Below are 27,945 nucleotides of genomic sequence, written 5' to 3'. Positions count from 1 at the left end.
GTGGCAGAGCCAGCCCTTGGGCTGTAGCTTGCAGACCCGACTTAGAAGAGTGCCCAGCAAATATTAAGCTCTCAATAAATGTTAGCTGTTATTATTATGAGCTGTGATTAGATTCAGGAGGATGGTGGTTGGATGAGCTCCTACACTTACTGTGATTATCGGACCCTATGAAGAGATGGTACAGATGAAAAGCCCCCATCCAGAGAAGCATCCCAACCCGCCTAGGGCACTCTACTCATGAAAACTACACCTTCCAAGAAGCAACTTGCCACCATAACTTCCCTGCTAATTTTTGCCTTGTTGTATTTGTGAGTTTCAGCCTCCAGCAAGACTTAAAAAGAAAGGGTAGGAGGAAAACAACAGAACTTTGAGAAAGTCCAGTCCGTGCTATAAAGGGATGTCTGTCCCATTTTAGGTTCTACTACACAGATACAGAAAAATTAAAGCCCCATCTCACTTTTGCTGAAGGCACAACCTAAAGTACCTGATTTAATGTTTGTGTTTTTAGAAAGAGTGAGGGGGGCGGGGATGGAGGGAGAGAGGGAGGGAGGGAGGGAGAAAGAGAGAGAGGATCTTAAGCAGGTTCCAACATGGGGCTTATCTCACAACCCTAAGATCATGACCTAAGTCAAACCAAGAGTCTGATGCTTAACCAACTGAGTCACCCAGGTGCCCCCTCTTAATGTTTTTCTTGACCATTCATGTAGCCTTAGAGTTGGGGGATGATTCTCCCAGATTCTGTCAAAGAGATGCCCTGTCTTACCTGCTATAGCCTTTGCCTTTGGTGCAGTGCTCATGGGAATTGTTTTGGGAAGGTGCAAGAGGTCAGATTCCTAAAGCACCTTAGCATTTATTTCCACCCTGGACTCTGAGCAGCCAGAGTAGCATTGCCAGGCCCTGGGCTCTCCTTCCTGCCCTCTGGCTCACTCCAAATATGTGTCTCCCTTTTTTTTTTTTTTAAGATTTTATTTATTTATTCATAGACACAGAGAGAGAGGCAGAGACACAGGCAGAGAGAGAAGCAGGCTCCATGCAGGGAGCCCGACGTGGGACACGATCCGGGGTCTCCAGGATCACACCCCAGGCTGCAGGCGGTGCCAAACCGCTGTGCCACCGGGGCTGCCCTGTGTCTCCCAATTCTTTATCCACTTTTCAGGAAGGGGTTTTTCCTTCACCACTTACATCAACGGTGAAGCTACACCCTGCTGTTTTTAAGAAGAAATGAAACATGATAAAATACTCGTCTCATGAAGATCAATGTCTCTTGTCAAGGCTCCAACAGAAAAGGAGGGTTCATGCTGAATATGTCCAGCAGGTAGAGTTTTTGTAACACTGGACCTTTACATAACCATTAGAAGGCTGGGGGAATAGTAATCAGGAAAGTTCTCTTTAGGAAACCCCTAAATATAGGGATCACAGCAAGATCTCTAGTGTCTCTAGTGTCTCTAATTCTGGCTGCCTATGGCCCCAAAGGGGGTACTCAACAAGCCCAGGCATGACCCCATGTCTGCTGACAGCTGACACCTCTACCTATGCCTGTCCTCAGTTGCTGGAGGCTTGTGGCTTCCTAGCTCTTGTGCCTTAAAGATCTCTCACTGGTGGAATCCCACAGGGACCCTGCAGCCTAAAGAGTCTAGAAAATGTAGTTTCCAGCCTTTGGGTCCCAGCTTTATCAATAAGTAGTATCTGGAGACCAGAGGGATGCACGTCACCACTGCTGATCGGTTTAGAGGCTGAAGCAAAAGCCCAGGCAAGAGAGGCTGGTGCCATTATCACTAACTGCTTCTCACTCTTGCTCCAAGGACCCCAAACCAAGTAGGAGGCTGGGCAGAGAAAGTGAACAGAACTGAAAGTAAGTATGCGGGACACACAGCACTCTCCTGCCAGGTGTGACTACAGGCCCCGGGTCACGTGGATGCTTCTTACCTGCTGGCCTTTGGGCAAGATGGGCTCTGAGAGGAACGCCTGGGTGGCTCAGCAGTTAAGCATCTGCCTTCGGCTCAGGGCGTGATCCTGGAGACCCGGGATGAAGTCCCACATTAGGCTGCCTACTTCTACAGGGAGCCTGCTTCTCTCTCTGCCTCTGTCTGTCTCTCATGAATAAATAAAATCTTTAAAAGGGGGGGGGGCTCTGAGATGGACAGAGAGAACCAATCTTGAGTCAGTCCTGGCTTTGAGCCCTTTCCACCATATCTAGCCAGATACAGGAGTTTCCCAGGGCTATCCTAAAAAATTACCACAAAGGGGGTGGTTTCCAATGATGAAAATTCATTCTCCCACAGTTCTGTAGGCCAGAAGTCTGAAATGGAGGTGTCAGCAGGGCTGCATGCTCTGTGAAGCCTCTAGGGGACAATCCTCCCTGGCCTCTTCCAGCTTCTGCCGGCCACATCACTCCAGTCTTTGCTTGCCTCCATGTGGCCTTCTCTGAAAGTCTCTGTGTTTCAGAACTCCCTCTGTCTCTTATAGAGACACCTATCATGGGATAGAGAGCCCATTCTAAATCCAGGAGGATCTCATCTTGAAATCCTTAACTCAAGCACATCTACAAAGAACCTGCCCCCCTCCCGCAAATAGATGACATTCATAGGTTCTGGGAGTTAGAACTTGAACATACCTTGTGCGGCAGGCGTTATCAACCCTCTACAGCTACACTTAGTGGCCCTGTGCACGTCACTTACCCTAAGGCTAAGACTAGATTTCTATACCATTAAAAATATGTAACAGGAAAAGAAGACCTAGCTGCCACAGTTACAGGCACAGGGAAATTAAACATTAAAAATCTGATGAATCTGAATCAGGCACCCAACACTCCAACCACAAAGTGCCCTCCCTAGGACTGGTAAGCAATTGGAGACAGACTTTGTTCATGGAGAGCTAAGACAAAGGATTAAACCCAATTTATTTTCAAGGCTGTACTCAACTGCCTCAGAAGTATTTTCCGGTTCTAGAGCCTAGCTTGTAGGAAATAGCAGGTGTTGCCTGCAGTTCTTCATTTATTAGATGTGTAAGTTGGATAGAATGGTTTCTAGATTCCTTCCAGCTCTCACAGCGTATGGTTTTAGGATTCCTATAAAAGTTTGGGCATTAGATTTATGAGAAGGAACTAACTCCGCAACTAAAATATTGCCCCCTACCCACAAAGGGAAAATCAGATTCAGGAAGGATTATCTCCAGCTAGAGCGAGTTTTCAGGGCTGTTTCCTGCTTTTGCCCACATGGTTGCCCACAGCATCCTCCAGGCTCGAGGCTAAACCCGTGGCTCTGCTACTTTATGACCATGGGACCCAGAAAGCATCGCTTTTGTACTTTATATATTTTTTTTCTTTTATGCTTCTTAAATTTTAAAGAAAGTATCAGAAAATAGAGAAGCCTACAAAGAATAAAATAAACATCTATAAGCTCCACTATCCAGGACTGGTCACTGTTAACATCTTGACGTATGTGCTTTGCCTTTTCATTTTTTAAAAAAAGATCACTTTATTGTTATTGTGAAAATGATACACATTTTTGAAGAACTGAAGAAACTACAGAAACATACAAAGATGCAAGTTAAAAAAAAGTCCCAAGTCTCAGCACCCAGAAATAGCTACGGTTACCATATGGCAAACATCATAGTAAATATCTTAGGAATATACAGAGACAGAAAGGATAGATGGGGGCGGGGGGGCTCGATGGACAGAAGGACCAATAGCAAGAAATACTACCAAACGTGGGGGAGAAATATAACATGCTAATTTTAAATTTCCTGCGTGTCATTTATTTTTACTTGTATTTAACAGAAGAAAAAGGGAAATAAAATTGAAAGAAATCTAGACCTTCAAATGTTTCTTCACCATGAGCTATTTGCCAAAAGATCTCTACGAGGTGAGGAATACAGATTGTGAAGAAACATTAAGAATTTGGAGAAATTACATTGTTTTTTAACTATTTATTTTAATCGTAGGCACTATTTAACGACTCCACGCTGTGAAAGATGGCACAAGTTCTCCCGCACTTCCTCTCAATTTCCCTCTCCCCATCTTCTGATTTCTCAGCTTTAATTGTGGGTGGCTACTGTCGTGGTGCTGTGGGTTAGTAACCCTCATTTCCTGATCTATAACTATACTTGCCGGAGTTATTTATTGTTAATTCTACATTTATATGGAGTCGCTACTCATCATCAATCTTTATACCATGAGTTCTGCATTCATGAATCTTTTATTTTTATTCACTCTTAATTAGCTGGATTTTGTGATTCAGTATTTTTTTCAAGATCTCATGGAAGTTATATTTATTCTGAGTACATTTATCCTTGAGGACAATTGTTTGTGGGCTTTATATCCTGTGATATTCTTGGTCTGTGTTTTCTTTCCGTTAAATCTATTGCACATTGTCCCATCGTCTCCCCAAAACCGAATGCTGCCACAGAGGAGTGTGAGGCCAGAGTACTGTGGTGTTCTTGTGAAGGATGTTCTTGAGTCTGAGAATGGGGCAATTTTTTTTCTTCATCCTGAGATTTAACAGCTTCTCTAGCATATACCAACATTCTATACCATATTTTCCTGGAACACATTTTATTAATTTTTTACTGTGGTAACATATAGAACATAATAAAATTTGCCATTTTACACATTTTTAAGGATATAATTCAGTGGCATTAGTTACACTCACAATACTGCGCGACCATCACTACCATCCATTTCCACAACTTTTTCCTCCCCCTAAAGAGAAATTCTGTAACCACTGGGCAATAACAACGCCCTGTTATATATTGTAAGTGGAATCCTATAATCAAAAAAAGAAAAACGCAGACAGTAAAAAGTGTTAGGGAGATGTGGACCCTTTAGAACCTTCATACAGTGCTGATGGGAAGGGGAAACACTGCTGTCGCTTGAGACACATTGTCTTCCGAATTGCAAATTTACTTATGCGTTCGTTTTAGGAAATTTTTTCTATTCAGAGGCAGAAGAGCATAATTCTGCTCTTTGGAATCACAGTTCTGCTATATATACTAACTGCAAACTTAGGCAAGTGACTTGTTAGGTCTTAATTTATTTATCTATATTTTGAGAATACTAATAGTGTTGACCGCATGCTCTTGTGAAAAATTAAGACATGTAAATAAACCTCTATAATGAAGTATCTCCTGCACAGTTAATTCAAAAAGGATCCGTCCTTATCATGTTAATCTATATTTTGTGATATATTTGAATAAACCATAATGTTTTATATACATACACATACCTACATAGCTAAATCTTTGAATATATCTTTTTTAAATCTTCGTTTCCTTTTTGCTATCTTTATATTCCCCTCCTACGGATTATTCCCATCACTCTCACCTGCATTCATATGCTTGTCAAGACTTTCCTCCATATGTTTGTTTCTAGAAGTATACGTTCTATTTTGCTTGTTTCATTTTTTTGCCATTCCTAATTTATCGATGGGCTCTCTAATACTACGAATGCTATTTTGGGTCCTCACTTGTTTCCTTGTGTCCCTATTAATCCTTCCTATTAATTTATTAACTCATCCTTGCACTCTTACCTTACTGCCTTCATGTTCCCATCATGTTGTTCTATACAGAAAAGCAATTGTGAATAATTTAGTTCTGCTCCTTAATTAATACCTCTTCCTAGGTTAGAAATATTGCTCTTGCATAGTATAGCCCCGTTTGTGTGCGTTCTGCACCTTCCACTTATTTATTTAGATTATTTATTTATTTTACTATGCTTTAAAGTTGCCATGCCATTTCTTCCCTTCTTGCTCTGATTGGGTGGCTCTGTCCTGACATTTTATTTGCCGTGATATATGGCAGAGGTGACACCCGCCTCTCTTCCCACATAGGAACAGTTTGTTTTCCCATTGAAGCTGAAGTTTGACGATTGAGTATTCTTTGTGCTGCCTGATTTCTATAGTCTAACGGACCAGTGACAGGAAGGAAAGAGCTCAGCCAGAGTGATGTTCAGTCACAGTTAGAATATTGGAGATCTTACTCCCTTGTCTCAGATTTTGTTTAATATGCTATAATCAGATACCATCTATTTGCAGGTTTTCACTCTTCCTAAAAGGAGATACTTTCTGTTTCTATCGTATTATTTCCCCAAACCAATGTGTAGTCCTGAAGCTATGGACTTATGGAAGGTTAACCACCTCCATAACCTTTCTTCTTCCCCTTGTCTCTACTGCCACCCTTACCCCGGGCCATTTTTATTATCCTTTGTCAAACACCAAAGAAGTTGATGTTACTCAAATTTGCTTTCCTCCAGATGTCTGGGTATTAGTAAGAAATCTCAGGATAGGCACTCTGGGGTGTGGGAAAAGAGAAACCCAACTATCTCTATATCACAACAATATTTTCTGTGTCCTTCCTTATTCATCAGTTTTTACAGTTTACTACATTTGATTACTGTTAAACCTTGTTTGGATGTTGTAGTGAATTTTATTCATTGCTCTTGTATTTTTTTTTTTGCCTTTCTATTTTGTTTTATTTATTTATTTATTTATTTATTTATTTATTTATTTATTTATTTATTTATTTTTTGGTGTTCAATTTGCCAACATATAGAATAACACCCAGTGCTCATCCAATCATGTGCCCCCCCCAGTGCCCATCACCCAGTCACCCCCACCCCCCGCCCACCTCCCTTTCTACCACCCCTAGTTCGTTTCCCAGAGTTAGGAGTCTCTCATGTTCTGTCTCCCTTTCTGATATTTCCCACTCATTTTTTCTCCTTTCCCCTTAATTCCCTTTCACTATTTTTTGCTGAGTGAAATAAATCAATCAGAGAAGGACAAACATTATATGGTCTCATTCATTTGGGGAATATAAAAAATAGTGAAAGGAAATAAAGCTCTTGTATTTTTGTTTGATCAATTCAACAGGTACTGGGCAAGCAGAATTTTGTAATACAACATTTCTGTCCATGATCCTCACCTGAATATCTGAGTCACATTTTCCATATATAAGTTGAGATAATAATAATCATACTGAACTCATAGATTTTTTTAGTTGTGCTAAATTAGATAATATATGTAAATTGCTTTACAAGCTTTCAAATTTTACATGAAGAGTAAGTATTCAGTAAGTTTATTTATGAATGAATGAGCTGTTATTACTCTGTGGAAATGAACTTATTTAATTCACAGGATTACAAAATGTCAGTACTTAAAGGAATTATGGAATCACACAGCCCATCCCATTTACTTCATATATAAGGAAACAAATGCTATGCTATTATCTGTATTACCATGCTTCATCAAGAGACAGGCAACACAAGAATTCAACTGTCTGTAACCTAATGGCAAGCAAGTCATTCACAATAATCCTTCTTGAGAATAACCCTTATATTTGAGAAAAATATTTGTACTTATTTCTTAGGAGGAAGGTCTTATCCTTCACAAGTCCCCCTGCCTTTGCTTAATACCAAGACGGGCTTAGGTATGCAAGCTTGTGGGTGGAAGCTGGGTGCAAAGCTTAACTGCTTTCCATAAATTGAGGAGAGAAAAAAATACAACAGAAAAAAGAAAAAAATAGATGAGAAAGGAAGAGCTAAATAAAATCAGTGCAAGCACAGATAAGAATGGGCATTGAAAATTAAGGTTTGATATTAATTTTCAGTTGTTTGTGTTGAAGTATATACCTTCTTTATCTCATACACAGAATATTTACTGAGGTCTATACTACTCACAGATGTTTTTGTAGTAGGTTCTTTGGAAGCAGCATGCACAACTGTATTCAGATCTTAGTAGAGAACAACCAGACACATTCGTTTGCAGAAGCTAAAGACATGGGTGCTCCTAAATTACACATGCTGGTGAGTTGTACCTTCCTGTGTTCAAACATAGCCCTGGGGCAGACAATAGAAAGGAGTCGTGGGCTGATCCAGGGGTTCAGAGTTTGTCAAGTGACTGACTGAGTGGAGAGAGGAATTTTGGCCTGAAGCCAAAGGGACTGCCAATACCTAGGGAAGAAGCCAAGCCCAAACCATGATGGAAATCAGAGACTCTAATACAGGTCAAAGGGAAGCAGGTAGCAAACAAACCAAATGGGTACCACTTGCTTCAGCCAATAAGGAAGCATTTTTCTGCCAGTCCAAACCGAGGAGTTATTGTCTGCTTCTCAGCATATTCTAGCAGATCTGAACAAGCCTGATATTAAAATTAAATGAAGGAGTTCACAAATCTTAGATAAATATAGCAAACTGACCATTAATAGTTATTTCCCAGGGTTTCTTTGAAATAAGGGTGGGTTTTTTTTTTTCTTTCCCAAGTACTTATGCTTCAAAACTATAGAGACAAGAAACATGAGTCAAGGGGGTGGCTCAGTGGTTTAGTGCCTGCCTTGGCCCAGGGCGTGATCCTGGAGTCCCAGGACCAGTCCCACGTCAGGCTCCCTGCATGGAGCCTGCTTCTCCCTCTGCCTGTGTTTCTGCTAATCTATCTGCATCTCTCATGAATAAATAAAGTCTTTTAAAAAATAAAAAAAGAAACATGAGTCAAGTTCCTACCTGCACCAGTTTCCTGAATTAAAATTCTGATTGCCCAAATAAATGTTTGCTTAAAAAAAAAAAAACAAAAAACAAAAAACAAACAAACAACAACAAAAAACCTAGAGGGAGTCTCAGTCAGAAACTTCTTATCAACCACTTTTAGATCCTAAGGGGAAAAAGGTCACCAAAGCTTAAATTTTTTTAGGGAAAGTAGTTTTCAGCCAAAAATGTATACCCAGCAAGACTATCAATTAAATCTGACCCAGACATTTGAATCATATAAGGTCTCAAAAATCGCACTTCTTATATACTCTGTTAGGAAGTTATAAGAGAATGTAGTACTATTTGGACTGAAAATATTAATTTTTGTGTTCTCTTTCATTTTATTTTAGTACCAGGCTTATGTGAATTCCTAAAATGTATCTGGAAGCAAATAAACTTCCAGGGTCGGGACTGACAGGAAAAAAAATCTTCCTTGTTGGGCTGAAGCCAATGATACTAACTGTGAAAGGACATCCCAGATGATGGTCATAAAGATTATCAGGCAATGACTTGGACATGGGAGAGGTTGCTCTAGAAGTGAGTGAAGTCTTCCACAGAATAGGAACACTCATTAGTTTAGATGGTATGATAAAAGAGCAGAATGCAAAAAAACAGAAGAGATAATCCATCCAATCTTGAAGCTAGGACCAATTCTCTTTTGAGAGGTACACAAGATGTGCCTGAGACCAGCAGAAACCAAAAAATGATCCAAGCACAATATCTGGCTTTGCAGTGAAAAATGTGCATGATCACAAGCAGTGTAATTTATGGATCTTCAACTTTTAGAATTATGCAAATGATTCATCATGCAATGCTAGAACAGTTAGAAAGAAAAGTCTAAAAATCATCAACAGTGACCACAGAAGAGGAAAGACAAGGCTGAGAGCTAGAAAAGGGGATGATGAGTAGGAGAAAGCACCAATGGCCCCTTTGTCTTACTCAGAATACACTACTGATGGACCCTGCTATGAGAAGTGGAACTTCATGCATATTGTCTGGATTGGCAATGATTACCAGTGAAAGACTCAAAGTAAAATCAGAGGTCACTCAAGAGGGTACATCCTTACTTTTCTCAACAGAAAGCCAGTAAATAATGCCCCAAGTTAGTAAGTCAAGAAAAACACTTTAAGCAAAGAATTCACACATACAGACATAACCACCAGAAGAAACAAAAACAATAGTGAATGCTTAGGAGAGTGGAATCTGGAAGGCAGAGGACCCAAACAGCATATGGTGGCTTTTCAATATGAGTCCCCCTTTATTAACGCTTTTCTCCTTAAGTAAACTCTACATCCAACATGGGACTTGAACTCATGACCCGGAGATTAAGAGTCACGTGCTCCACCAACTGAGGCAGCCAGGCACCCTTCTGAGCTATTTGATATATTTATTCATCATGTTTATTTTTTGGGTTTAACAAACATTTTACTTCTTTTGGAAATTAACCTTAAAACTATATAGCTTCATATTTAACTAAAGGATCACTTATAAATATGTACACCAAAAATGCTTCCTGAATTAATCATAATTAATCATTATATGAAAAAGAAATATATGTATATTCAGGGACAATAGGCTTTTTATTCCAGGAATGTAAAGACTATTTGCAAACTTGAAATGCATTTATGGGTCACTGTTTTAGCAGGATAAAAGTGAGAAGAACAATCGTCAATCTATTGTTCCTCAAGAGGCTTATAAGATCTTCAAGATTCTTGGCATTAAAATAAAAAAACTGGAGGGTATTATGCTGAGTGAAGTAAGTCAATCGGAGAAGGACAAACAGTGTATGTTCTCATTCATTTGGGGAATATGAATAATAGTGAAAGGGAATATAAGGGAAGGGAGAAGAAATGTGTGGGAAATATCAGAAAGGGAGACAGAACATAAAGACTTCTAACTCTGGGAAATGAACTAGGGGTGGTGGAGGGGGAGGAGGGCAGGGGGTGGGGGTGAATGGGTGACGGGCACTGAGGGGGACACTTGACGGGATGAGCACTGGGTGTTATTCTGTATGTTGGTAAATTGAACACCAATAAAAATTAATTTATAAATTAAAATAAAATAAATAAAATAAAATAAAATAAAATAAATAAAATAAAATAAATAAAATAAAATAAATAAAATAAAATAACCCAGTATTCTAGACACAGAAGAACATTTCCTGAGAATACCAGAGTGCCCACCTGGAACTAAAGACAGCATCACATGTAAGAAACAGCACAGTCATTTCTACCAAGTTTAAGAATGAAACAAGATTATCTCAATAATATTCCATACTTATTTGCAAGTTCTACCCAATGAAATGATACGAGGGAGAGAAGGAAGAAGTGAGGGAAGAAAAAAGAAAAGAAATATATGATAAAAAGATAAAATGACCATTATTTGCCTGATAATATGGTTGAACACCTAGAAAACCCAAACCATCAACTCAAACCTCTGAAGGACTAATAAAAGGGTTCAGTAAGGTGAATGGTTAAAAAACAAATAGATAAAACACAACAGCTTTCTTACATAGCAGCAATAACCACTTGGAAACTCTAACAGGAAATAAATTAGATCACAATAGTAGCAAATACCTAGGAATCAATTTAAACTGAAATGTGTGAGGGCCAGATGAAGAAACCCATAAAACTTTACTGAGGGATATGTGAAAGATATCCTTTGAAAATGTGAAGATACATGTAATGATTCCGAATCTGAAGACTCAATAAAAATGGAAATTCTCACAAAAAATAATTGGTACAATATTTGCAATTCTAATAAAACCCAAGAGGTTGTTTTTTTTTTTAATGAGATCAAGTAATTCTAAAGATCAATTTAAAGTAAACACAAAAGGTCATACTTCTTTTTTAGTAAAGGGTAAGCACAAGGAGATGTCCTATTAAGTATTGAATAACCTGAGACGGCTACCATAACTAAAAGAGTGTTATACTGACACAAAACAGAAAACTAATGGCACCAAATAGAAAAAACATCAAGAGACTCTATAAGAGAACATGTTTGATGACAAAGTTTAGACTATCAATTTGTGGTCCTGGGACACTGACTGTTTGGAAAACAACAAATTGAGATTCCTCTTCACATGATGAACCAATACATATATGTGTTTGTATTTCCAGATATATTTGTGTGTGTATAAAATACATATGTATATTTTTTCACCAATATGAACAAACATAAAGATTATACATGTATAGAGAGTTGAACATGAGAAGAATAACAAAATCAAATCATCAAAGATCTAAAAAATATATTTAAAATATGTCTCAGAGCACCTGGCTAGCACAGTCAGCAATATGTTCAAATCAGTTTTGTCTCAAATCATGATCTCGAAGTCATGAGATCGAGCCCCACATTGGGCTCTGCACTCAGTGAGAGCCTGCTTAAGACTCTCTCTTCTCCCTCTGCCTCTCTCTCTCTCTCTCAAATAAATACATAAATCGTTTTAAATATATATTTATCTCATTTGGGGATGGGGAAACAATTTTTAAACCCCAAAAGTCAAAGAAGTATAAAGTTTTCTACAACTGACAACATAAAAATTAAAACTATTCATCAGAACATCAAAAATTCTGGAAGGAAGAAAAAAATGGGAAAATATATTTTAATATAAGTAGCAGGTAAAGTTATTCCATAAAGATCTCATAAACATATATGGCAAGTATAAAAATGTTCATGAGCTGATAATTCACAGAGGACAAAATATGTTCAGCTGCACAAGTGATAAAGAAGATCCAAATGTGCTGTGTCATTTCCTCTTATAATAAAAACAAAGATTTAAAACAGTGTCAATTCCTAATATTAAAATAGTATCAATTCCTAATATTTCTTAAGGGCAATTTGACAATATGTAGCACATTATATTATGTATCACATACCACAATATAAATCACATATCACATTCAAATTCCCATACCACCAAATGGATAATCCCAACTAGAAGAAATAATTACAAATCCTAAGATTTACATGAAAAAATGTCACAACAGTAGTTATTTATAATAGTGTAAATTTGGAAGCAACTTCAATGCCCAAGGGTAAAAACATGATTAAAGAAGCAATACATCAATATGATATCATTTAACTCATGTAAAAGCTCATTCATTAAATATTCAGACAGAAAAATGCTAATGATAGCATTTTAAATGAGAAAAAACGCTATCCCAATTTTGTAGATTCAAACATACAGATGGTCCTTTGACTTATGATGGTTCAATTTACGATTTTTCCACTTTACAGTGGTGCAAAACCAATATACATTTAGTTGAAACCCTATTTCAAATTTTGAATTTTGAACTTTTCCCAGGCCAGTGATATGCAGTATGATACCCTCTCATCCTCTCTTCCTGATGCTGGGCAGCAGGAGCAAGCACAAGTCCCAGCCAGCCACACAATCCAGATCAACAACCCATGCACTTGTAACCACTCTGCACCCATACAACCATTCTCTTTTTCACTTTCACCACAGTGCTCAATAAATGACATGGGATAGTCAATATTTTATTTTGATTTTTTTTAGGATTTTATTTATTTATTTATTTGACAGAGAGAGAGAGTACAAGTGGAGGGAGAGGTAGTTAGAGGGAGAGGGAAAAGGAGGCTCCCAGCTGAACAGGGAGCCCACTGCAGGGCTCGATCCCAAGCCCCTGGGATCATGACCTGAGCTGAAGGCAGATGCTTAACCAACTGAGTCACCCAGATGCCCCAACAACATTTTAGTATAAAATAGGCTTTGTGTTAGACGATTTTGCCCAACTGTAGGCTAATGTAATGTTCTGAGCATATTTAAAGTAGGTTAGGCCAACCTGTGATATTCAGTAGGTTAGGTGAAGTAAGTGCATTTTTTTACTTAAAATATTTTCCACTTACAATGGATTTATAAGAATGTAACCCCACTGTAACTCAAGGAAGATCTGTATATATCTAGCAAGTGTGTGTTGTGTGTGTGTGTGTGTGTGTGTAGACATACACATAATTAATCTGTACCTACAGAAAAAAGACTTGAGGAGAATTTGTGTTTAACATAATAGATAAGCACATGTATTAACCTCCATTTTCTTTCTTCCCAAATCTCACCAAAATGACAGGGTAGGAACTAACAAGACATAAACCCACAAATACAAAGAGAACGGGGAGGGATGTCTGGATGGCTCAGCAGTTGAGCATCTGCCTTCAGCTCAGGGTATCATCCCGGGGTCCAGGATCAAAAAACACATCGAGCTCCCTGTGGGGAACCTGCTTCTCCTTCTACTTATGTCTCTGCCTCTCTCTGTGTGTCTTTCATGAATAAATAAAATATTTTAAAAAGAGAGAGAGAATGGGAAATGAAATGACAGCAATTAAGAGATATCAATATTTTAGAAGACAAAAAAACAGCTGGACAAATGGTAACTGATCAAACAGAGAAGATCTAGCTTGTAGGATCATTTGACGTGTGTTAAGATGTGTAAGGAGACATATAAAACCAGACATCATCCTAGGAAGCCAACACATGGAGTGGAGAAAATATCCTCCATGTGGCTCTGGGAACACTGGGAGCCAAGCTTTACACACATTGCCCTCTACGAGAATAGAGAGTTTATCATTGGCAAAACTGACCTGATAAAGAAGACAAGACCTTAGATGTGAACATTCCAAGGATCACCAGTCAAAAAGCCAGTTTACTGCCTTTTCCCTGTACAATCCAGCCCATCAGTGAACATGTTCCCTGCTACCCAATGCATGTGCTCAACATTTTAGCCCCTTTCTCTTAAATATGAATAGCTAACCAGTGATCACCAGCATCTGAGGAAACTTAACATGAGTGAAAGAGATCAAAACAGTGGGAGGCAAAGCATAGATAGAAATCAAAAGAAAATTCAAAAAGCATTTTAAGAAACCTAAAGTGAAGATATTTCACCCAAGAATAGAATGCCACAAAAAGGGAGCATTCGGAGAAGCCAAAGAGAACTCTCAGATGTTAAAAATATGGAAAGCTGAAATTGAAATTACCCAAGTTGGCTTAGTAGATGAAGTTGAGAAAATTGTCCATGAAATAGAAAAAATAAAGAAGAAAAAAAAGAAAACAGAAGCAAGAGGATAAGAAAATTGGATTGGCCTATCAAGTCCAAAAGCTGACTATTAAGATTTGAAAGAAAAAAAAAAAAGACAAAAGAGTATACCATCAAAAAAAAATAAAATCACAAAAATTCCCAGAATTGAAGATAATAAAGCTGTAGACTGAAATGTTAATCAAATGGCCCCGCACCATGAATAAACAGTATCTGTCCCAAAGCATTAGTACAAAGATAATTCAATGGAGAAAGGGGAGCTTTTTCAATAAACAGTGATGGAACAAGACATTCATTAAAAAAAAAGAAAGAAAGAAAGAAAAAGAGAACCTGGACCCATACCCATACCTCACACCACATACAAAAGTTAACTCAAAATGGAGCATTAGCCTAAATGCAAAATGTAAAACCATAAAACAGGAGAAAATCTTTGTGACCTTGATTTAGGCTAAAAATGCTTAGAAATTATACCAAAACATCATCCATAAAAGACAGAAAAAATTAGCAAGTTAGACATTAACAAAATTAAAAACTTTTGCTGTGCAAAAGATGCTGGTAATATAAAAATTCTCAAAGCTCCATAAGAAATCAACACAATTTTTTAAAATGGGCTAAAGACTTGAACAAATACACTACAAAAGAAAATATATAAAAAGCAAAGAAGTACATGTAAAGATGTTCAGCACCACTGCTCATTAAGGGAATGTACATTAAAACCACCATGAGATGCCACGGTATGCTTACTAGAAGGCCTAAAATTAATTTAAAAAAATACCTAGCGCTGCTAAGAATGTGAAAAAATGGAACCTTCACACAGTCCTCATAAGTATGCAAAATGGGACAGCCATTTTGGAAAACAGACAATTTTTTATAAGGTTAAATATACATATATCATATATCATATAACCCAACAACTCCACTCCTAATGTTTACCTAAAAGAAATAAAAACTTAACACTGATACAAAAAAATCTATGTGCTAATGTTCATAATAATTATATTCATAGTCACCAAAACCTGGAAACAAGGCAAATATCCATCAAGTGATGAACAGATAAACTGTGGTAAATCCATGCAATGGAATACTGTTCAACAATAAAAGAGAGAACTAGTAATACACATGATATGTATTATTCTCAAAGCCATTATGCTTTGTGAAGGAAATCAGACTCAGAAGGCTACATACTATACAAGAATTAATACAGCATTCTCAACAAGGCAAAACCATGAGGAGAGAAAACATACCAGTGGCTGCCAGGAGCATAAAGGGAAGGGAGGGTTTGACTACAAAAGATCCATACAACACCATTTCTTAAAAGGGATAGATCTGTTCTGTATGTACGAAGGTAATACCTCCATGATTCTACGCATTTGTCAAAATCCACAGAACTATATGCCAAAATGAGTGAATTTTAATGACATCCATAAAAAAGTTAATTCTGAGGGGAAATTATAATCTACTAGAATTCTATACCCAACCAAACTATCAAAGATAAAGAAAGAAGAGATTTTGTCAACCACACAAGAGATTTTTAAAATTTGACGTTTGGGGAGATCTCTGGGTGGCTCAGTGGTTTAGCACCTGCCTTTACCCCAGGGCATGATCCTGGAGTCCTGGGATTGAGTCCCACATCGGGCTCCTTGCATGGAGCCTGCTTCTCCCTCTGCCTGTGCCTCTCTCTTTCTCTATGTCTCTTATGAATAAATAAATAAAATCTTTAAAAATAAAATAAAATAAAATTTGACTTTTCATGACCTTTCTCAGGAAGGTCTTAGATACGGTGATCTAATAGAATAGGGAAGTAAATGAAAAAGAAGAAAAAGAAAAAAAGAAAAGAAAAGAAAAGAAGAAGAAGAGAAAGAAAGAAAGAAAGAAAGAAAGAAAGAAAGGAAAGAAAGAAAGAAAGAAGAGAAGAAAAGAAAGAAAGAAAAGAAAGAAAAGAAAAGAAAAGAAAAGAAAAGAAAAGAAAAGAAAAGAAAAAAGAAAAAAAGAAACCCAGCCTCATGATACTTGCTAACAGGAAACTCCAGGACAACTGGTACACTCAGGGTCTAAAAGTATGCAGACCAGTCAACTAGGAAGTTAGAGGGCTCTGGGAATAGGAATATAGGGGAAATAGAATGACCCCGACTGATAACTCGATGAGTCTGAGTGTAATGAGATCAGAGTAACACTCTCAGAGGAGAGGCAGAAAAGCCTAGTAATTAGTTAAAAGAAAACTGATCAATTATAAAAGGCAGTTACTAAACTCCATGACAGGAGAAATGAGGAAAGGAATGTAACCACAAGATACTACATCACCCAGATGTAAATAACATTAATAAGGTCAAAATGAAGCCAACCCTGAAAAGGGCCTTCCCTCCAAGGTATAATATGCTATCCTGGGAAGATGGAAGAAAGCAGCGTGCTGGGATGTGTGAACCCATGTGGTGGGGAGGAAGCCTAAGAAAGCTTCCAAAGAATAAATAATACACAAACAAGGAATAGCAGAATCTGTATGTTACTTAGAAATACAGTGTTAAACACAAGGGGAATACAACAGCTAGGAGAGGAGAAACTAGTTGCCTGGCGGGGGGGGGGGTGGAGGGTGGAGAGAATCTAGATGGGGGCGGGAGGAGTCCTGCTGCTTTTCACTATAAGCTTCATAGAATACACTACTTTAAAAGCTCTTGTAAACAAAGATACCACTTCTGATAACAAAGTAAGAAAAAGAACAGATAACCAGGACCGATACCAAATTATTAGCAATGTTCATCTCTGGTTATTGGGTTTGTAGGTCATTTTCATTTTTTGTTTTCTTCTTCACGATTTCCTGAATTTCCCAAACTTTTAAAAGATATTTTATTTATTTATTCGTAAGAGACACAGAGAGAGGCAGAGACATAAGCAGAGGGAGAAGCAGGCTCCCTGCGGGAAGCCCAATGCGGGACTCCATCACAACCTGAGCCAAAGACAGACCCTCAACCACTGAGCCACCCCGGAACTCCTCCCAAACTTTCTATCTTAAAAATGAGAAGAGGGCAAAGAGGGAAGTGAGAGAAAAGGACAGAGAGACAGAGGCAGCAACAGAGTAAGAGGGAGAGAGAGTGTATCTGTGTGTGATTCAAGAGCAGAAAATATTTCTCCCTCTTCATCAGGCAAAAGTGTAACAAAGTCCATGTTTTAGGAGAGGAATTCTGCATTTCTGACAGTGAGAATTTCAAGGTGTAAACTTTTCCATGAAATGGCATGTGGGAAAGTGGATTTCTTGGTACCTGGCACACGACTGGGGTTCAGACAGCATAAGCCTCTCCACTTGCCCTCCCCACCCCACTCGGCCTCATTTTCCCATCTGTGCTGTAAGCTGAGAACTTGATGGCTGCTACTCTCTCAAGCTCTAGAATTTGACTCTAAGAAGCCTTAACCAAAAAACCTGCCAGGAACAAGGTGCCTCTGCTGCCCAGGCCTGGAAGCAAGAAGCCCTCTTCTCTTCTGCCCACCATCCATGCAGAGCCAAGCATCCTCCTACACCAGATACCCCATCCAACAGATTCTTTGCAGATTTATGTCTCTCTCGATTGCCCATCTCCGAGGAGAAGGTTCCCCAAACCAATTATAAATGGCTGCTGGGACTTCAGTGTCTCTGCCTGATTTGTGCACTCCCAGCTGTTGAATAAATGGTGCCACCTTGGACATTTCTATTTCCTGCAAAGTCCTCCAAGATTAGAGGCTATTCCTCATGACTCCTTGCAAACTTGGCAACTCAGAGCCAAGCAGAGTGTTTAGGCATGAAAAGAAAGAATGCGTCTTTGGTGAAAGTCAGGTAAGCTGTAAGACCCAGGCAAGAGCCAACCTCTGGTTTCTAGAGCTTGGAAGTCAGAAAAATAAACAAAACAGACGGTGATGAGCTGAGTTTTGAACAAAACAGTCCAGGTGTGAATCCTTAATCGGCCACTTACTTCCTGGCACTAATTTAGACACTTTTTGGTAAATTTATCATCCATAAAACTGGGACAATTTTCTTGTCAATTTCATTTTTAAATTCTCATTTTTAACAGTCCCACTTTATAGCGTAAAAATATCTAACAAAGTATTATATGAAAATAGCTAACGCACCACGCACTTCCCAGGTCTATGGCAACATGCCAGGCATTTTATGTACATTTTCATCTAATCCTCAGAAATTAAGCAAGAAGAATTAAATGTGACTACCCTCGTGTTAAAAATAAATGGAGGCACAAAAGGACTAAATAACTTGCCCCATGTCATTCAGTACAGAAGTATTAAAATTGAGGTGTGAAGGTAGGCAGTCTGAAGTCAGACTTACCTATAGCCCCAGCAGCTTCCAGAACAACAGGAAGTCCTGAGAGTGGATGGTCACCAACCCTTTCTGCCCCACCCACATCGCAGATGAAGGAGACCAAGTCCTGAAGCCAGGGCACAGTAGTCACATAGGAGCGAGACAACAGCCAGGATTCGAGTCCTTCATTCTGCAGGCCGTCACAGGGTGGAGCCCACAGAGCAAACCACAGGATGCCCCCTTCCCCACCGCCAAGGCATCCACTGGGGCCTTGCCCAGCACCTGGGACACCTGCAGTTTCCTCATCTGGTTCTGATATTCACACTGTCTTTAGGTGGCAAAGCAATCATCTAAGCCCTGCCACCCTTAGCCACACATGGAAGCTGGCTATCGTATAGGACACCTGCCCTCAGCATCCTTGTCAACCCATCAACTCCCTTCTCTGTGCTAACCAGGAACCCATGCCTGCTACCAAAGCTGAGAGGAGACAGACACGTTCCAGGGCCTGGTTCCACCAGGCCCACTGGGGACCAGACCATCTAGATTGTTCAGACAGCTCATGCGTATCACAGCAAGTGATTCATCTCCCTCAGAGCACAACCACTCACTCAATTGCATGATTATCTATTCAGGGACCATAAAGTCATCCACAGCTGGATCCTCAGAGCCTAAGACAATGCCTGGCAACAAATAGGAGGCCGATTAATATCTGTTAAGTGAAAGAATAAACTGTAGGGTTCTATCTTCATCCCCATCTTCACACTTAATCTGGAGAGTCTGATGATTCTCTCATGCCTTCTGAGTTGTCACCTCAAGAAGACAAACCCAGGTCAGAACACAACAGAGTAACTGTCTCTGCTGAGGACTCTTTTTTTTTTCCCTGAATGGTCCAAGTGTCTTTAAAAATCACTTTCTAAAGGAGTGGGAGTAACATGGCTGTTTGCACTGACATTCTTGTCGATAAATCAGCAAATCCTCCACATCAATCTCTAACAGCTAAAAGGTTAGGATAGAGCAGGATCAGGATCTTCCATGAAGAAGCCTCCGGGTCAACATCCATACAAGAGTGATCCCCCTCACCCACCCAGGCTTGTGGAAAAAGTGACATTAAATCCCTTCTGTCCAGGCTTGCAGAGGATACACTCACAAGTCACCACCAGGTGGGGCAGCAGAAAAAACACAGGGCTTGGGAGGGGCCAGCCTGGATTTCAGCTTCAGCTTTGTCACATGCAAGCTGCATGAGCTTGGGTAGTTTTTCACACATTCATTCACCAGCTATTAATGCATTAATGCACCAGCCATTAATGCAGATAGTTATTCAGTTCCAACTGTGTGCCAGGCACCATACTAGGCACTAGAATACAAGCGGCAGGAAGATGATTTCACGGAGGGAGAGAAATAGGAGACAGATCTTCATCAATAACCAGCCCAATCAATGTAGAGTTGTAAATTGTGGTATGTGCCACAAAGGGAGACTACAGTATCACCTGACAGCGCCCATCACCCTTGGGACCCCAAGGAGGAAACATCTGAGTTGTGAGTTAAAGAATGAGACAGAGGTGGGGGAGTGCCAGGTGGAGGAGGAAAACAAGTAAAACCAGCTGAGGAGGCAGCATGTGCAAAAGTCCTGAGGTGGAAGAGAACACACTGCACATTGAGGACACTGAAAGAATGCAATGGAGCTTGAGGATAAACATGTCCAGTATGGATGCAGAGGGGGGTAGGGCCCAGGTGACCCAGGCTCTGCAGTAAGTTGAGGAATCTGGATCTTAGTCTAGAGCAATGGAAAACCATGAAGCTGTTGGGCACAGAAGTGACATGATCAGTTTGGTCTGAAGGTCTCTCTAGTTGCTACATGCAGAATGAAGTAAAGAGACCAAAAAGAGACATGTTAGCATGCTGGTGGCAAAGGAGAGAAGAGAACAGGCCTAAGGGATACTGAGGAGGAAAACTGGACGGAACTGAGGGCTGAGAGAAGAGAGGAGTCCAGGGTGACTGCCGGTCTCATTTGTAACTTGGACAGATGGTCTGTCCTGTCCTCTCCGGGGAACATGAATACATTTTCCAAATGGTGTAGCAACTTGGGAGCACCAGGCTCTCATTACTGTGTTCCATGAAACAAGACCACAAATACAAGGCCCATGTGTTGCTTAGGGCACACCATGTTATGGGTCCTCGCCCCTCTCTGGATCCTTTTAATTAGCGAGCACAGACTGAACTAGCCAGGCCAGGATTGGGGTCTGTGAAACAAGAGCCAGGAGAGGGGAGGTCTTCCCTGAGGTCACTGCATCAGACTGACAACCACAGGCCCAGCTGGGAATCGCTGCACTGTATGGGGGCCTGGATCAAAGGGTCTTCACAACATGACCTTGAAGCTCCATGGTCCTGTCATTATCGTGGGAAGAACTGGACTGGCAAAAATTGATCATGCTCCTTTCTCTGACTGTGAGCGTGCAATAGTTGCCCACTGCTCTGTGCAGGGCATCAATCTCTTTGGCAAGGAATCAAGGTCTAACACAAATGGGCGTTGATTCTCCTTTCCCACGTCTCCAGCAGTGCCTGGCATAGTGGCCAGTGTCAGCTGCTGACCTGGCATCCTTTTCCCCTCATCCCTCCTAGGCTCCTTTGAAGAGGGCCTGCTTTTTTGGGGGGAGGCGGTGCTGAAGCCACATGTTTTGGGCTGAATTGTCAGCATTTGTGGCTCCCACGTCTCCGACGCCCAGATGGGTCCAGGTCACTAGACTAGAGTACCTGTGGCACACTGTATAGCACTAGCTCTTCTAAACATCAGTCTTTCCCTCCGGAGGCCAGGATGATGCATGATTGCTCTCTGGGCTCCCCTGGGCACAGTGAGTTGGTCTCTTCCATGCCTGCTGAGGGATTATGTTCCATGGTCTCCTTGACCCCATCAGCCCCTCCCACCGCAGGCACGACTCTAACCCATGGCTTGGCCTAATCTTGGGAGTGAAAAGCCAACTCAATGTCACTCTGAAGCTCAACCATACTTACTCTGTGTTCATTCTCTTAAAAAAAAAAAAAAAAAAAGTGCCCTTCACATGATCTAGCTCTCAGGCAAATTGAAAAAAGGCTTTAATTAAAAGAAAGTAAAGCAGAACAAGAAACAAGGCCCTTTGAGCTAGGACAATAAAATCCTACCACTCTGGGGTCACCCTCCAGGAAGTGAGGATTAAGGGGGAAAAAAGGGTTTTTATAAAGGCATCTTGAGAAATCTAACAGCAAACTCTAGAAAGAGCTTACTGGGCACCAGGCACTGTCCTAAGTGTGTTCCCTATAAAGGAAAGTAGCTATTTCCCTGAACCCTCATAGGAGAAAAACAGGAAGAGAAAAAAAAAAAAAAAAGTCAGGGTTAAGGAGAATGACCCAGGAAATCCTGTGACAGGTATGACACTGTCCTGAGGGTGGGGGGGCCCAGCTCAGAGCGCACCCCCCCACACACACACTCGCAACCCCACCCCCACTCAATTATTACAGGGTCCTGGACATTCTGCCCAGGACCCTCCTGGAGCATGCCCTCTAGGTGGTCTTCTCAAAGGTGCCTAAATTTTTGTGTGTTTCAAACTTTTATTTAAATTCTAGTTAGATAGATAGATAGATAGATAGATAGATAGATAGATAGATAGATAGATTCTAGTTCGTTAACATATAATGTAAACATTTCAAACCCCCCTGGGGAACTCTAAAAACCCTGATGCCGGGCAGCCCGGGTGGCTCAGCGGTTTAGCGTCACCTTCAGCCCGGGGTTTGATCCTGGAGACCTGGGATCGAGTCCCACATCGGGCTCCCTGCATGGAGCCTGCATCTCCCTCTGCCTGTGTCTCTGCCTCTATCTCATTCTGCGTCTCTAATGAATAAATAAATAAAAATAAAATCTTTAAAAAAAAAAAAAAAAACCCTGATGCCTGGGACCAACCCCCAGAGATTCCAACAAAGTTGAACTGGGGTACAGCCAAGCACCAGGACTCTTGAAAGAGCCCAGAGAGGCCCACACATCAGCCAAGGTTGAGTGTGCCACTGCCTAGTGGTGTACACATGGGGGTATCAGGTTCCTAGGGCTGCCGGAACAAAGCACCACAAACTGGGTGACTTGAAATGACCGAGATTTATTATCTCACAGTTCAGGGAGTTGAGGTCTAAAATCAAAGTGTCAGCACTTTGAAACCTGGAGGGGCAATCCTGCCTCACCTCTCGCTAGCTCCTGGGGGTCTGGGGGCAATCCTTGGCATGCCCCCGCTCACAGCGGCAGGAATCCGTTCCTTTCCTTCATGGTCACATGGTGTTCTCCTTGTGAGTGTCTTCTCATGGTCACGGTGGGTTAGAGGCCCACCTACCCCAGTAGGACTCCGCCATTTACAGCTCCAATGACCTAATTTCCAAATAAGGTCACATCCTGAGATAAAGGGGCTCGGACTCTGACATGTTTCTTTGGGGGGGGGGGGGGGTGACAATTCAACCCATAACAACTGGTTTCAGTTCCAGGTTTTGCAGCCCAGTCAGCTGGGCCTGTGGACTCTGCCTGACGTCCATGCTCGCAGCAGGGTCTGCTAGTTGGAGCCCCAGTACACCCAAACATTTGAGGGGAACCCCAGTGGCCTTCCTGTGCACAGAGCTTCTGCCTTTCTCACTAATGGCCATGGAGGAGTCTGTGCTACTTGACTCACAGCCTTCTGACCTAGACCAGTTTGCCCTTGGCTTCTGGATCCTCAACTTTAAGCTGCTTGGCAAGGCTACTGACAGCCTGCTAAGCTCTGCAAGCCCTCTTTCCACAACTATACCCTGTCCCCCAAATCCCACTTCTACCCAGGCCTAATCCCAAAACAGACACCTCATCGTCTGTGGGCCTGGCACATGCCCTCCGTTGGGGAGCACCACTGTTCAGAGGATGACCTCGCCATGGGTAAGTCAGAGCCCCTTCAAAACCTACACTGTTGGTACCTAGCTGCAGGTTTCAGGAGCTGAGTGTCCCTGAGTAAGTCACTTAACCTCCCTGAGGCTCTGCTTCCCTAACATTAAAATGCAGATCATCATCTATGCCCACATCCCTGATCTAAAACTTCCAGGGCAAGACTGGATGGGCCAGATTTTTATAAAGATAGTATGGGGACTCTGAAACATCCTTAGTGGGATCTGGGCCAACGTTCTATGCTCAGGGCATCAAAATTTCCACAAGGAAGCACATGAAAACTCACCCACCGTGAGACAAATCAAAACTACAAAGAGCTTCACATCACTTAGGGTCAGAAATGCAATGACAAACAAACACACTCTTTCCATTTTTAATAGCTTCCTGGATTTCTCTGGACTCTGTGTAAGAGATGCTAGTTCACAGCTTGAGGTGAGTATTACAAGAGAGCATGTATGTGCAGCCACCTTGCAGTGTGGTTAGTTCAGAGTTAATTAAATAGTTGTGAGCCTGGGAAAGAAAAAAAAAAAAGCTTTAATCCAGCTCAAGCCAAACTCACCATCCTCCTTAAAACACTATAATTTGCCCTAAAGGCCTCTCATTTCCACATTCTAAATGGCTACAAGGCCTGGCGTCCCACCCTGCTCCCCACTTCACCATCAGCACCACACCGAGGTCTCAGCACGTTACAGAAGCCACGTTCATTGTAATCACCACAGTGAGTTTTACTTTTTAATTCTAGCACAGTTCCATATCTCCCAAGATTTGGCATAAATCAGTGCTGCAACAAGACCCACTCTTAGACAAGTCCTCGGGATCAGAACATTCCCGTATGCAGCAGCCTGGTGTCAGGAGAGGCAGCCAGACACGGATGCACAGGTGCCCTCTCACACTGGAGGTGGTTTCCACCGAGGATGGATGGAGAACGCTTTCAAAACTCCAGAAGACAAGAAACTAGGAAAAGAGAGTCCAGCACCGGCAAACTATGGGCCCCCCTAGGAGAGAGCGGAGTAGCCAAAGTCTCCAAGGCCAGGAAAGTCCCATTTCATCAGGCCTAGTGTGACCTTGGTGAAGCTAACTCACTTCCTGGATCTCGAAGTCTCTACCTGCCCAAGGACCGTTCTCCGCGATTAGATGGTTCTCCCCATGTGAGATGAACTCTGGTTCCCTAAAGAGATCTGGGAAATAAAGTGCAGCTACTGACAGCGTCCGATAGGCGATCACAGGCGGGAGGTAAATGAGCAATCACACAGCGCGCATCACGTGCACCACACATGGCCTCCGTGTGCTGAGGGAACCCCAATCCTAGTGCCGACTCTGCGGCACCCCCAGGAGCTCTACTCCTCACACCCCCAAGACCGGCCGCTCCCACCACGGCCTCCACTCCAGCAGCTGCCGCGAGCAGGGACCTGTCAGAAATCAACCCAAGGAATTACTTCTTTTTGGAAGCAGAAACTCTAGAATTGGAAGTAATTCAGGTAAATGTGGCAGATGGTTGCATCTCAAGTTGTCACTTCTCCAAAGAAAACTGGCAAGGGTGACAACCTCTGGTGGCCAGAACCCAAAGAGGAATATAAATAAGGTGGCAGGTGTAACAGGTACTTATTGGGGAGAAGGGGTGGACTGAGGGCAGAGTGTTCCCCAGGACATGCAGAGAAAGGTGTCATGCCCCTGGTGGGGAGTGTGCAAGGGGGTGGGGGTCGGGGGGCTCCTGCACTGGACTCGCACCGCCTCTGTGCCTAATTCTGGATGTCACATTCTTATCAGAGTGAAGTAAGGGGTGAAACCTTGGCCACATATCATCACATTGCAGTGATCTCAGAGAGTACATCTCCTCCCTTAGGAAGAAAATTCTGTAACTGGCCAGGAGAAAAATAAATGTTAAGTAGGTGGGTATGAAATCACAGAAACCTAGCCAAGAAAATGGCAAGATCAATAACCCCATGAAATCCGTCAGAACAATAGGAGATAATGAGGAAAAACACTGAACCTCAAAACTCGAGAGTCAAGTTAAATATACATGTTGGGACAGCAGTTATGCAGATGAGCTTAAGAGAGGGGAGGGCTGCCTCGTGAGTGCCAGCTACGTCCCAGGCACAGTGCTAGGCAATTTAAATTCAGGATTTCACTTTACTCTCATAAAAAACACAGGAAATGGCTTTGGCAGCTACAGTAGCAGGAATAATAGGGAAAACACTAGTAGAAATAGTGTTTTTAAACATTTTTGTCATGAAAAACAACATAGGCTTATGGTAGGAAGTCTGTAAAAAATCAAAAAGCAAGAAGAGAAAAACAGGAACTCTTATAAACTCATCTTCGGAGAGAGGCCTGACGCCAATGTTCCTGCCATCACAGTGTCCCACCTTACCACCTGAATTAGAGGTTCTTTTGACAAGATGACTTCTAAGTACACAGAGTGTCCCCAGAACCAGTGGTTTCAAAAATGCCACTAGTTCATTTTCTTCCCTCAGGGTTCAGAATATTTGTTGTCAGAAAACCCACTTGATTATCTGCAGTGGCAGAAGGACCCCGGCTGGGACTCGTGGAGGGCATCCACACCAACCACTCGCTCATTATGACAACGAGCTAAGTAGAGCTGCTAACACTTCCCTTCTAATCCCCTCTGCCTTCTCTCAATTCACAAAAATACACCGTCCTTGGGTACCTCCAACATATCCAGAGCCAGCTTATACTGCTCTGTTATCCATCCATCCATCCATCCATCCATCCATCCATCCATCCATCCACCCATCCACCCATCCCTCCATCACTTTGAGCCTCTCTTGGCTCAGACCCATTCTACGAGATAAGATTACAAGGATTTGACAAGGGGTCTACTGCCTGCCCGCCTGCCCACCCACGACTCTCCATTCAGCCTCACTGTCCAGGCACTTTCTCTTAGTGCTTCCTTCCTGCTAGTGTGCTTAAATACTGAGTTTGAGGGTCTCTGAGATGCAGCCTTTGAGAACAGTTGGTTACGGGCTGGCTGCAGGAATCAAAGGCAAGTGTGACTAGAGCTCTGCAGTCTGGTCTAGGGAGATGGACAAGTACAGAGCACATGCTCAAGGGCGAGCTAGATTATGCCAGAACCCCTCAGGAAATCAGAGACAGCTCAGCCTCTGAGACATGAGGACAGGGAAGATCTGGGCAGAAGAATCAAACCTCCAGCTGGGCCAGAGCTCAGGGTTCAGTCCAGGGGTGCTCGCAAAGTCCTTGCCCCTAGTCATGAGACAGCTATGCCAGCAGGGTGCAGGGTGCATCTATATACAGACATACCTCTCTGGGGTCTTCATGGGAGCTGAGCAGCCAGCAGCCTCCAGGGATGAGGCCAGGCCACTAAGGGACTTAATACCTTCCCACCACCCCCACAGCAGTGTCACCGGGAGCTATGGCCTTGCTTGCCATCTGCTCCCTTCTCCCATTGCTGATAAGGTCACCCACCGTGCTTTATAATGCAAAAATAATATTCCTGCTGCCAATGCAAATTATGTCGGAAACATCCAGCCTCCCCTGCCTCATGCAGAAAGCAGCTCCACAGGGAAGAGGTGGGCCAGGCTGCAATAACAAGGCTTATTAACACACCTAATGAAACACCTTGGGGTGACCGCCCCCTCAGAGGAGAGCTCAGCAAAATGCATCACAGAAGCAGATGTGTGGCTGGGGGGTGGGGGGGTGGTGGCAAATGCCTCCAAAGCATGAAAGCTATGTGGGGAGGGCTAGGGCTTGCCCTGTCCTCACCAGGTGTCCCCCAGGTCTGGGGTGCTAACCCTCCAGGGTAAGTCACGAGAACCACAGTAACTGCCCCACCTCTCGTAGCCTCTAGGGGGCACAAGAGGCATCACTGTGTCAGAGTAGAAAGCAGGGGCGAAGGTTACACGCATTTACACACATTTGTTGAGCCTCAAACTCAAACCCTTGTGTAACTGGGAAAAACAGGCAGCCTGTATGCAATCTGTGTCTAACCCTTGCAAGCAATGGGACTCCAGGAAAAATGACCTCCTCCTATGCCTGAGGTTCCTCACTTAAAAATGAGGATGATGATCATCATCATCTGTATTTCCTCCAGGTTTTGTGAAGATCCAGTTAGATAATGCAGAGGTTATCAGTCAGGGTCACACATGGCACGTTCAAATGAGAAAGGGTTGTTCACAGGACAAAATAAGGCGACTATTTACAAAGGTGT

The 27,945-nt window shown here is 42.0% G+C and overlaps 1 protein-coding gene across 3 annotated transcripts in view; it reads right to left on the bottom strand.

Annotated features, from left to right (window-relative positions):
* Positions 1 to 27,945, bottom strand: part of PTPRT (protein tyrosine phosphatase receptor type T) — a 1,038,801-nt gene that overhangs the window by 716,067 nt on the left and 294,789 nt on the right. The window lies entirely within an intron of this gene.

Source organism: Nyctereutes procyonoides, unplaced genomic scaffold (genome assembly GCF_905146905.1).
Source record: "Nyctereutes procyonoides isolate TBG_1078 unplaced genomic scaffold, NYPRO_anot_genome, whole genome shotgun sequence".
NCBI classification, from domain to species: domain Eukaryota; kingdom Metazoa; phylum Chordata; class Mammalia; order Carnivora; family Canidae; genus Nyctereutes; species Nyctereutes procyonoides.
Note: the sequence above shows the minus strand (reverse complement) of the source record. Positions and strands in the feature narration are given on the sequence as shown.